This window comes from Manduca sexta, chromosome 3 (genome assembly GCF_014839805.1).
Source record: "Manduca sexta isolate Smith_Timp_Sample1 chromosome 3, JHU_Msex_v1.0, whole genome shotgun sequence".
In the NCBI taxonomy this organism is placed as follows: domain Eukaryota; kingdom Metazoa; phylum Arthropoda; class Insecta; order Lepidoptera; family Sphingidae; genus Manduca; species Manduca sexta.
In genome coordinates this window covers 2,339,463-2,350,424 of record NC_051117.1, presented here as the reverse complement: position 1 = coordinate 2,350,424, position 10,962 = coordinate 2,339,463, and the positions used below count along the sequence as shown (strand labels likewise).

At 32.4% G+C, this 10,962-nt stretch overlaps 1 protein-coding gene across 1 annotated transcript in view; it reads left to right on the top strand.

The window, feature by feature from the left end:
• Positions 1 to 10,962, top strand: part of LOC115441224 (fibrillin-3) — a 50,059-nt gene that overhangs the window by 20,514 nt on the left and 18,583 nt on the right. The gene's annotated exons all lie outside the window — the stretch shown is intronic.

The window sequence follows — 10,962 nt, the reverse complement described above, 5'->3', positions numbered from 1 at the left end:
AGCGGACATATTTGAAAATTTTTAGAGATGTTTGTCTTAAAACATACGGATTAGATCCTGCCCACTATTATACAGCACCTGGATGAAGTTGGGATGCTATGTTAATATTTACTAAAATTAATTTAGAGCTGTTAACAGATATATCGATAAGATAACGTTTATAGCTAATAATATTCGGGGTGGTATATCGCAATGTAGTAACAGACACGCAATAGCAAATAACATGTTTATGTCGGAATATGATTCAGACAAACCATCTTCGTTTCTTATGTATTTAGATGCAAATAACCTATATGGTTGGGCTATGTCGCAATGTCTCCCAACCGGTAAATTTGAATGGGTAGACATAAAGACAGACTTTAATGTCGCCGATGATGCTCAATATGGTTTTATTTTAGAAGTAGATTTAGAATATTCAAATGATTTACATAATTTTCATTCAGATTTTCCATTTTGTCCGGAAAATGTGTGTTTAGGAAGTAAAGATAAGAAACTGATCCCAAATCTAAATGATAAAAAAATATGTCATCCATTATAGAAACCTTAAGCAATGTTTAAGGAAAGGTCTCAGATTAGTTAAAATTCACAGAATACTTAAATTTGAACAATCCACATGGTTAAAAGTTACATAGATTTGAACACTCATATGCGTTCGTTAGCTACTTCAGATTTTGAGAAAGATTTTTCAAACTTATGAATAATTCCGTATTTGGTAAAACAATGGAAAATGTAAGAAAACGGGTTAATGTAAAACTAGTAAATCACTGGTTAAATCGTGGTAAAACCGAAGGCGCTCAATCTTTAATAGCAAGACCTGAGTTTCACAGTGTATCCATATTCTCAGAAAGCTTAGTTGCAGTACAATTAAATAAAACCAAGGTTGTCTATAATAAACCAATTTATCTCGGTTTCTGTATTTTGGATCTATCAAAAACATTACTATATGATTTTCATTACGATTACATGAAAGTTAAATATCAAGACAAACTTAAATTACTTTATACTGACACCGATAGTTTAATATATCAAATATTTACAGAAAACTTCTATGCTGATATTAAAACTGATTTAGCAAACTACTTTGATACATCCGACTATCCACCAAATAATGAATATGGTTTACCATTATTGAATAAAAGCGCTTAGGTTTTTCAAAGATGAAAACAACGGTAAAATTTTCAAAGAGTTTGTAGGTCTTCGTTCAAAAATGTATGCAATGGATGTGCAAGATATATCTATATGTAAAGCGAAAGGTATAAATAAAAATGTTACAAAAAATTTTGTCTTACGGATTATAAATCATGTCTATATGAAAAGAAAACACAATATAATGAAATGTTAAGGTTTAAATCAATAAAACATTCCATATACACCCAAAAATCAATAAGATATCTTTATCACATAATGACACAAAACGTTATTTATTAGAAAATTCAACTGACACTCTAGCATGGGGTCATTATAAAATAAAGGACATTTGATTTTATTAACAATTTCTGTACCATAAAAGATGTGTATGTTACCGAATGCATGTGTGTTTATTAGTTTCAAATTATTCATAATTCTAACTTTAATATGTATGTATTTTACTTTATCACAATCTAAATTTGAAAAAAATATTTTATTTGTTAATATCGTGTAAAAATTAGAATTTGTAAATATGTGTTGGTATTAAGTTAATTGTAATTCGGTTTTAATGGTGTTTATTGTTTGAAGTACTGGTAGAGTCATTTTCATATAAAATAAAAACAAATATAAAGCATTTAATCTAACTCCTTGTTGTATTTATTCGTGAGCTCTTTTCGAGTTTACACGTGTGTTTAAAATGTTCCATTTTTATCATCCTTTTACTGCCATAGTCGCAGGTCCGAGTGGGTGTGGAAAGTCACAATTTGTTACACATTTTATTAAATATGTTAATGATGTATGCAACATTAATTTCCATCAAATAACTTGGTGTTTTGATGAAATGCAACCTTTATATAATTTACCGGATGTAAATTATTATCAAGGTATACCAGATATGAATATGTTTGATGGAAAGGAAGCCAACCTTATTATCATCGACGATCTCATGAGGGAATCAGATGGTCGCATTGTTGACATATTTACTAAAGGCAGTCACCATAGGAACTTAAGTGTTTTTTACATTACTCAAAATTTATTTCATCAGGGTAAAGGTCAAAGAGATATTTCTTTGAATTCAAGCTATATCATTTATTTTAAAAACCCACGTGATAAGACTCAAATCCGTTACTTAGCACGACAAGTATCACCAGAAAATAGTAAATTCATCGAAGACTCCTATAGGGATGCTACTAAAGAAGCACATGGTTATTTGATGATAGATCTGAAACAAAACACTAATGATATGTGTAGAATTAAATCTAAAATATTTCCATTTGATGGTCATTGTGTAGTGTACATCCCTACAAAAGAGTTTAAATATCTCAAGAGTCAACAGATACCTCTCATTTACAAATGATGGATCGACGTCTCAAGACGCATAAGGATTTGTTAAGCGCTCTTTATAAACTCAAACCAAAACATCAACAAGCTCTTTTAAAGCCTGTAACGAAAACGAAATTAATTTTATTTGTGAATGTATTCATAATGTCCTACAAGGAAATGTAAAACTTGAGCAAAGGTCAAAAAATAAACTAAAAAAGTATAAAAATCTACTTCGAAAATTGGTACGTAAAGGTACAAATAAAATTAGAAAGAATATAATAGTTCAAGAAGGTGGCGCTTTTCTACCGATTATATTGGGTTCTATTTTGAGTGGATTAATAAGCGGACTAGTTTAAAATGGAACATGCAAAGAAAATGTTGCTGGTTGAACAAGAGTTTAATAAGATAGAATTGAGATCCAAAGAAGAATGAAAATCCTACCTCTCGTTTTGGATGAGTGAAATGGAAAATATACTGAATAGTAAGATGGATGATCGAAAAAGTGTAAATTGTACTTACAAGTCTTACAAAGATATCTTCATTTCATGGAAGAAGATCGTCGGCCGATTGAACTTCCTATAATTACTTCCAATGTTGATAGCAACGATCCCACAGCCGAAAGTTGGAAAAAATTTAATATAACTAATGATATCAAGAATAAAGATCTAGTTGTCAGTCAGACCTTGAGTGAAGAAGAGAAGCGACAAGAAAGTTCTGCAATTGAAAAAAAATCGTCTTTCACACAAAAACATATTCTTAGTTTGATACCAAAAACTTATGTAAAAAAGGGTGAGTTGTTATTGAATTCGGTGTCACTACATAAAAACAAAATATTTTGGAATGACGATGGTACAGTCATTGTAGATAATGAAATAATTCCTGGTAGTAATATTACATCGATTTGGTAAGCGACATACTGAGGCCATTAAAAACAACGACCCGATTGGTTGGAAAAATTTGCTGAAGCGTTAAAGGATTTAAAAATACCTTTAACTTATATAGGAAATCCGAAAAGACGTGACTATATAACTCAACTTCAGAAGGACATCGAAGAACAGTTTCCAACGAAGCCAGAGGAATATTTTACACCAAAAGTGAAGATAAACACACAAATAAAATTAAGAAAAAGATAGACTGGGAAAAATGGACCCCTTATTAAAATTAAATCAAATTTATTATGATGTATCACATCCAGCTGGATACAGTTGTATTGACAAATTATCAAGAGCCATGAAAGGTAAAATGAAAAAGGACGACGTTAAAATTGGTTGCGAACCCAAGAAACATACACTCTCCACAAGCCTGTACATAGAAAATTCCCACGAAATAAATACATTTTATCTAACCTAAATGAACTATGGCAAGCTGACTTAAGTGATATGCGGACTTATTCTAAAGAAAATAAAGGTTATAACTACATTCTTTGTGTTATTGACGTTTTCAGCAAATATGCATATGCTAGGCCCTTGAAAAAGAAAAATTCAGATACAATCAAAAGTGTTTCGAAAGTATATTTGAAGAAGCTGACACAACACCTACTCACATACAATCTGACAAAGGCACTGAATTTGTTTCAAAAGATGTACAAAGATACTTCAAAACAAAAAATATTAATTATTATACAACAAACAATCCCGATATCAAAGCAAGTATTGTAGAAAGATTTCAAAGAACGCTTAAAATGAAGATGTGGCGTTATTTCACACATAAGAATACTCATAAATATATTGACATTTTGCAGGATTTGATACACTCCTACAATTACAGTTTTCATTCTAGTATCAAAATGTGTCCTTCAGATGTTAATTCTAATAATATAATGACAGTTTGGACTAATTTGTATGAAAAATCTGAAAAACCTTCTAAAATTATGTTACCTACGTTCAATGTGGGTGATCATGTAAGAATAACGAAATATAAACATATATTTCAAAAAGGTTATGAATCTAATTGGAGTGATGAAATATTTGTGATTTCTTCTATAATAGAACGAACTCCGTGGCCAGTTTATACTATTAAAGATTTAGATGGAGAAGAGATAGTAGGAACATTTTATGACCGAGAATTACAAAAAGTTATTTATGACCCCACCATCGAACATAAGATAGATAAAATAATTCGCTCTCGCTATTCTGGCAACAGACAACAAGTGTTAGTTAAATGGAAAGGTTATCCGAACAAATTTAATAGTTGGATTTTAGCGTCTAGTTTGAAACAAATATGAATAAAGATTTTTATTTAACTTTACTTAGCAATAGTTCAATGGAATATTTTCCTGAAAACAAAACATCAATTTTTCAACAAAATTGCCCAAATCTATAATATTGGAAGGAGAGTGGTGTGTAGGAATCGTTGAATTTCAATATCCATGTACCATGTTTACTGTTCAAGACCATGAGAATATTGTTTACATTACCAAAGTAATGACAATGCCTAACGAAGACAAACCATCCACAGTATATTATAAAACTCACATACCTGCCACAAACTATGATAATATTAACCATATTTTATCAGCATTAAATAATATAAGAGAAAAAATCAAATTCCGCTATGATAATATATCCAAATTTGTGTCTGTTACTGTATTAGATGAAATGATAAAGTCCGTAACATTATCTCCTAAATTGGGTTTACAGCTGGGATTTGAACCAAACAGAAACCTTGTTGAAAAGAATTTTGCTAAATGTCCAGCTAATTTACATTTAGGCTTACCATCTCAACTTTTCGTTTATTGTGATATAGTTGAACCTCAAATTGTGGGTGACGTAATGACTCCTCTTCTAAGAATCATACCATTAGATCCTTCAAAATACATCTATGGAGCCAATAAAATGCATGTATTTTCACCTCCGCATTATTTACCCGTCATGCGAAGGGAATTCGATACCATTGAAATAGATATAAGGTCAAGCACTGGACAAAAGATACCATTCCAATTTGGAACAGTGTGTGTTAAACTACACTTCAAAAATTATAATGCATTCTGAATTCCACAATATGACATGCCCGTATGAACGCTATTACTCTCATCAAGCTGGGTCAGGTATAGGAGTGGTATACAAAGGAGCATCATATCAAAGGGGCATGGAATCGGAAGTTTCCTTGGGGGTTTATTTAGGTCAGTTTTACCATTACTATCTAGTGGGGTTCGTGCTGTTGGTAAAGAGGCATTGAGTGCTGGTGTTGGCCTATTGACAGATATGGTTAGTGCGCGACCTATGGAGGATTCAATAAAAACACGTCTTAAAGAAGCTGGTTCAAACTTGAAACGAAAAGCAGACGAAAAAATTGATAGAATTAATATGTCCGGATCGGGCTATATAACAAAACGAAAACGTCTACCAGGAGTCATTCCATCGTTGACTGCGAAAGTGAAAGCTCTAAAAAAATCGAAAATTACTTCAAAACAGATCAAAGATATATTTTCTAACAATTAATCAAAATGTCTTTTTACACAGTCATTCCTGTGAATGCATTAAGTCTGAATTAGATTTGTTTGCATTGCCATCTACACAAACTAGCATTGAAAGTGGGATTTGGATTCATTATAAGCCAATTTCGTCACTAGCGGACGATGGTCCAATAGAATTTCAAGTTCCCGGAGCAGGCGATGACTACATAGACCTTTCTCATACGTTAATTCACTTAAAAGCTAAAATATTGAATCAAGATAACACTAAACTAGTGACGTCTACAGTTGTAGCTCCTGTGAATAATTGGTTACACTCACTCTTCAGTCAACTTGATGTATACCTGAATCAAAAACTTGTGTCACCACCCAATAACACCTATGCTTATCGCGCTTATATAGAAAACTTGTTGAATTATGCTCCTGCGGCTAAAAACTCTCACCTCACCTGTGGTTTATGGTACGAAGACACAGCTGGCAACATGGATTCCACGACTGATGCTAATAAAGGATTTATCAAAAGACAAGAGTTAGCCGGTGAGAGTAAAGAAATTGAAATGATTGGTCATTTACATGGTGATTTATTCAATCAAGAAAAATTTTTGATTAACGGTGTTGATATGTGTGTTAAGTTAGTTCGTTCTAGAGAAAATTTCAATCTTATGGCCTCTTCAGTTGACCTTAAATTGAAGGTATCCATTACGGATGCAACTTTAATTATTCGTAGAGCAAGAATCAATCCAAGCGTGTTACTTGCACACCAGAAGGTTTTGGCATCTACCACAGCTAAATACCCTATCACTCGAGCTGAAGTTAAAGTTTTAACAATACCATCAGGTGTTCAAGGAAAAACTCTTGATAATATTTTCTTAGGACAAGTACCTAAAAGGTGTATAGTTGGATTTGTGAATAACGCTGCTTTTAATGGAAATCTCACTAAAAACCCATTCAACTTTGAAAATTATGATATTAATACTTTTTGTTTATATATAGATGGTCAACAAATACCATCAAAAGCTTTACAACCCTCATTCGACAGCAATATTTTTACTTCGGTATATCATACGTTGTTTTCCGGTACAGGTATACATTTTCTTAATGAAGGTAATGGAATATCTCGAGAACAATATGCCAAAGGATATTGTATGTTAGCGTTTGATTTGACACCTGATTTATCAGCAAACTCTTCCAGTCACTGGAATCTTATAAAACATGGTAGTGTAAGATTAGAAGTTCGTTTTGAAACAGCTTTGACGCAAACTATTAACTGTATTGTTTATGCAGAGTTTGATAATGTTATTGAAATAGATAAAAACCGTAATATTTCAGTAGATTATAGTAGTTAAGAAAATAAAAATTGTTTATAGATTAAGTATTTTAAATTGCTCAATAAAATGATTACATCATATAATATATATATTTTTTTTTTTTTGTAATTTAATCCTTGCAACCCCACAAAAAATATCTGTCTTTCAATAAAGAGAACCATAACAGGTTATTGTTAACCATATTTATGATATTATCACTTTGTCGTTCAACCTGATAAGATTGTGCAACAATTTAGTAAATAAAATGAATACAATAGAAATACAGAATTACTTGAAAAAAATTGATCCATGCATTGAATATAATGTGTATGCAGCCAATCGTTTACCGATATATGTTGTAACTCCTGCATACATAGTAAGTAACTTAGATCCTGATAATAAACCAGGTTCTCATTGGGTTGCCATACACATAGATAAGAATGGATTTGGACAGTATTTTGACTCATATGGTCGACCACCTCAAGGATACCACCGAATGTTTTTAGCGAGAAATTCTAGAATGTGGAATTACAATACTAATCGAATTCAAAATGATTTTACTATTGTGTGTGGAGAGTACTGTATAATGTATTTGTATTATAAATATTATGGCAGGAGTCTCAAAGATTTTCAACAATTATTTGGTGCCAATACTATATATAATGATGTGTTATTAAATGGTTTATTTAATAATGTTTTAAATTGAATAAATAATATTGAAAACACGATGTTTTGTTATTTTTCTTTATTCTATACTAATAAACTAATACAAAAATATAATTAGTTCCAAACATGTTTTAACGGTTCCCAATTACTTTACAATCGTAAGCTTGACTTGACTTGACAAATATTAAAAAAAGAATCATAAGTATTTACAATAATTATACTTAGCACTAGCACAAAGAGTTCAAAATGCAAATAGATGAGTAACTTAAAAACACTGTTTTTTACAATACAATCTAAATTATTAAAATATTTAAGTACTTATAGCAATCGCAAAAAATACAATGATTGGTTTCTTAGAACAAAGCATAATATCTAAATGAAATCAATTATTTCTTTCACACGAAGAACATTTCAAAGTTATTAAGTTATAAAAAGTTTACGCACTGGCACTACACACTGACAGTTTTTTTCATTTGTCTGTATCTATTGTATATTTCACACAATCGTCCTTACTAGCCAACTGTTTAGTAATATTGTATATGGTGTCCTTTACGGTTTGCAAGTTCTTATCACAGTCACTTTCTGCGTAATATTTAAGTCGCACTTCAGCGTGTTTCCACTGTTCGATCGTTGCAATATTTTTTATTTTATTAACGTCGTAAATTTCAATTTTAATCAGGTGTGATGCATGTGTGCCGTCGTCGCTATTAGATTTGATGTATGAAATGCCGCCACCACTCGTTGATCGACCAACACTGGATGACTTTTTCGTATTTGTCTTTTTCTTCTTTGGTTTTTCGAAAAAAGTCATCGATGTTGTTAAATTCGTTCGATCTTTTATTGGCTATGATCGCCTTTTTGACTTTGGCTGCGAGCGTCCCTTCTTCGTCACTAGGTTCGTCGTTGTCATCAGCGTAATAATAACTCTTGAAAGTATTTTCAGGAAACTGTAATAAAAATTAATAAAAATGTTTTAGTTATCGGTTAAGTAAGTAGTATGTGATAAATACGTATAGGTATGCTAAGTATAAATGTACAAGTTAATAACAATGATAAATTAATAAGAGATCGAAGTCAGCTAAAATGTATTAACCTCGTGGACAACACATACAATAAACAATTAATTAAACATCTGGTTGGTTATAACAACGTTAGGTCAAAGTATAAAAAGGTACTTACATTCATTTTTATAACAGTTTCACTATTTTAACACTTCACTATTACACTTAACTGGAGATCTCGCTTGGAACAGAGCACAGAGTGGAATACGATACCATGTGATTTTGAGTCGGGCTTTTATATGGAGAGCGAGTATTGTTTCATTACAGACAAGACTCAACATGTTTCCAACTTTCACCATAAATTTTATATTGAATACGTATTATTCGGAAATGGGAATAATAGAGACGAGACCTATTGTTAAAAATAATAGAGAAGTAGTAAATCATTGATAAAATATAGTTACCACCCGTGGGAACAATGAGAGGATGCAAAGGTTTTGTACCTAGAATTTGGGTAATGTATTATGTATGACAAACAATTGATTGATTTATCTTTCACAAACAATGGCCATAATGTGTAAAGGGCCAGTATTGAGTAATTGTAAACGGTTATTAAGTAGAAATACGATACAAAGACCTTAGCGTTTTTCAATAAAAAAGGATCACTGATAGAAAGTAGAAAGACAAAAGCATAACGAAACAAAGGGAACAGGTCCAAGCTTGAAAATGAGCCGTAGAGCATGAGTAAAGTTAATGCATCACTCCATTCGCTGGTGATATAAATGCAATCCGCGGACGTTGGTAATGAAATCCACGGTTAACTTCGACGTTACATGCGGACGGTACAAGAGTAATCCGCGGACGGTATCATTGAAAGTCGCGGCCGATAACAATGAAATTCGCGGGCGGTATAATTTTAATTCGCGGGTGCTATCATTTTAATTCGCGGTCGCTATTATTTTAATTCGCGGTTGATATCAATTTAATTCGCGGTTGATATCAATTTAATTCGCGGTTGATATCAATTTAATTCGCGGTTGATATCAATTTAATTCGCGGATAGTATGGTGGCCCGGCCCTGGAGCAGGCCGCGGACCCCCCGTGGCCGGGGGCGCGGGGTGGCTTCGCAGGTGCTCGGGTATCGGTGAATCCCTTACTACTAATATAATTATAAATTAAACACAAACACTCATGCATTTTATGACCTAAGGGGTAGGCAGAGGCGTAACTGTCGCTCCCACTTTTCGTCGTGCGTATCCCATAGAGGGCGAGCCTATCGCCATATCAGCCACAAAAACCAGACTCTGGGTTAATACTTATTAATAAAACCCAACATCACTGCCAGATGCGGAGATCGAACCCGAAACCTCGGCACTGCTGCGGCAATATAACTCCGCCACCGAGTCACATATTACCCATGTAAAAATATTATTAAATCATTTCTTACTAACAAATTAAACTATTAAATTAACTCTTTTGACCATTTTACTCCAAATTGCACAACCATCAATTAAAAATTAGGTTCAACAAGAGCATAGATATTTAATTTCTCATATCCTTCAACCAACAATACAATAGCCCAATCAACAAGAACTCTATTTTCGATCCCATTTTGTTTATATTTCTCAGAATAATATCCGCTAGTAGTTCTAAGTAAAGTTATCATTGTTTCCCCAATAAGTATATTTAGAAACGCTTGTAACCTAATGCTAAATATTTCAATAACATGCTTGAGATTTGTTTGAATTAACAACGAAGTTAAGCCGAGGTAAAACATCATCAAAAGATATGGGTCAGATGAAAGGATTTTTTATTTGGGCTTAGTGACTGTAGACTGATGGTAAATGCAGTTTTGTCCAGACAAAATATAATCTGACGAGACATAATTACTCCTCGCATGTCAACACATATGCCGGCCTATTTCAAGTTACTCGTTTACTGAAATGCTGATAGTATCCGACTGAAGGATTTCTGACCGAAGCCATTAATCAGCTATCATCACAATTCACACCTTCGGCTGAAGCCTAAGGTTTAAAAACTAGGATATAGTTGAAGATTTGATGTAGCCAATCCAGATTTTTTAATAGTATTAAATTTATAGAAGCTAACACAACTGATAAAGAAT